Below are 2320 nucleotides of genomic sequence, written 5' to 3'. Positions count from 1 at the left end.
CAGGGCTGTATATTGTCACCTGGCTTATTTAACTTATATACCAAGTACATCATGAGAACGCTGGGTTGGATGAAGCACAAGCTGGAATCAAGATTGCCAGGAGAAATATCAATCACCTCAGATATGCAGATGACACCACACTTATGGCAGAAAGTGAAGAGGAACTAAAGAGCTTCTTGATGAAAGTGAAAGAGGAGAGTGAAAAAGTTGGCTTAAAGCTCAACATTCAGAAAATGAAGATCATGGCATCCGGTCCCATCACTTCCTGGGAAATAGATGGGGAAACAGTGGAAACAGTGGCTGACTTTATTTTGGGGGGCTCCAAAATCACTGCAGATGGTGACTGCAGCCATGAAATTAAAAGACGCTTATTCCTTGGAAGGAAATTTATGACCAACCTAGACAGCGTATTAAAGAGCAGACATTACTTTACCAACAAAGGTCCATCTAGTCAAAGATATGGTTTTTCCAGTAGTCATGTGTGGATGTGAGAGTTGGACAATAAAGAAAGCTGAGCACTGAAGAACTAATGCTTTTGAACTGTGGTGTTGGAGAAGACTCTTGAGAGTCCCTTGGACTACAAGGAGATCCAACCAGGCCATCCTAAAGAAAATCAGTCCTGAATATTCATTGGAAGGACTGATGTCGAACCTGAAACTCCAATACTTTGGTCACCTGATGTGAAAAGCTGACTCACTGGAAAAGACCTTAATGCTGGGAAAGACTGAAGGCAGGAGGAGAAGGGGACGACAGAGGATGAGATGGTTGGATGACATCAGTTACTCTTGAGTAAACTCTGGGAGTTGGTGATGGACAGGGAAACCTGGCATGCTGCAGTCCATGGGGTCTCAAAGAGTCAGACACGACTGAACAACTGAACTGAACTGAAGAGGTAGCAGCAGCAACAGTATCCACCTTCTGGGCAGCTTCTTTCTTGGCCTGATGAGCCTGTAGGACCACCACAACTTCATCCACCTTGAAAAATATGGAATGCTTCACGTATTTGCATGTCATCCTTGCACAGGGGCCATGCTAATCTTCTCTGTATGGTTCCAATTCTAGTATATTTCCTACCAAAGTGAGCACTCATGGTGCTTATTCTCTTTTTTTAATTTTAAAAGTATTTATTTATTTATTTGGCTGTGTTAGGTCCTTGTTGAAGCACACAGCATTCGCACTGCTGCTGACGTTACTCTCATCAGGCTGGGTCCTCCGTTGTGGCAAATGGACTCTCCAGTTGTGGCCTGCAGACTGAGTTGCTGCACACAGGCTTGGTTGCTCTTGGTGGGATCTTAGTTCCCTGTGCAAGAATTGAACCATGTGACCTCCAACACAAGGTGGATTCTTAAACACTGGACCCCCAGGGAAGTCCCAAAGTGTTTATTTCTGACCAAAAATGGTAAAATCAAAGTAATTCAGCTATATGTTATGGGATATCCAACTAAATTGGGTTAAGTAGAAGCAATCTAAGATAATGTCAGTTAAGGGGCAGTGATTTGAATGTCTGGGTCAAGATGCTTTTTGTGAATCCCAGATGGTAGGAAAGCCAAGACACTGAACAAGTAGGTTGCTAATTTACAAAAGTATACTTACATGGGGCTTTCCTGGTGGCTCAGACTGTAAAGAATCTGCCTGCAGTGCAGGAGACCCAGGTTTGATCCCTGGGTCGGGAAGATCCCCTGAAGAAGGGAATGGATGTATCCTTACATAGGTCCTTTGAATAGATGTGTGGAAAAAGGCTGATTTGGAGTTTCTGTGTTTTGGGAATGTGAGAGGAGCAGCCCAGGGCTCCTTAAAATAAACGTAATGGTTTTGCTGCCTTGCACCTTGTTTCATTTGCTCTGTCACGCAGCACAGCCTTGTTATAGACCAGCTTATCGGAGGACATGTTCCATAAGGTTTCTATTTCAAATGTAAACTAACCAAGAGTACTCCCCACTGCAACCCCCAAACTACCAGGATTCATTAGCTCCTGAAGAGGCAATCTACTTGAAAATGTTTTCTCCAATTCAAGCATTCACTAACCTCTTTACAAGTTATAAAGTCACTTTACAACATGATCTCATTTAATTTTCACAATAAGTCTGAATGGCGGTGGGGACTACTGTCCGTCTGTTTTATGAATAAGATAAGGTATAGAGTTCAAATACTTGGGTCATTTAGTCCTGTCCTACCTGACAGTGAAATGCGGTGCTTTGAGCGTCTTGCTGGCTGTTGAATAGTAGTTGAGATGGAGGCGGAAAAGGGAGGGGTGGGCAGATGGCTGATAAACAGATGAAGTTGTGAAGCATGAGTGACATGAAGGCTGGGAGCTGGGCTT

At 43.6% G+C, this 2320-nt stretch overlaps 1 non-coding gene across 1 annotated transcript; it reads right to left on the bottom strand.

Annotated features, from left to right (window-relative positions):
- Window positions 1-979: 979 nt before the first annotated feature.
- Window positions 980-1083, bottom strand: LOC138447008 (U6 spliceosomal RNA). The gene has a single exon (XR_011259645.1). It is a non-coding gene; the product is annotated as a U6 spliceosomal RNA (small nuclear RNA).
- Window positions 1084-2320: the final 1237 nt, after the last annotated feature.

Source organism: Ovis canadensis, chromosome 10, assembly GCF_042477335.2.
Source record: "Ovis canadensis isolate MfBH-ARS-UI-01 breed Bighorn chromosome 10, ARS-UI_OviCan_v2, whole genome shotgun sequence".
NCBI lineage: Eukaryota > Metazoa > Chordata > Mammalia > Artiodactyla > Bovidae > Ovis > Ovis canadensis.
The sequence above is the reverse complement of the archived record's forward strand: the minus strand, read 5'-3'. Positions and strand labels throughout refer to the sequence as shown.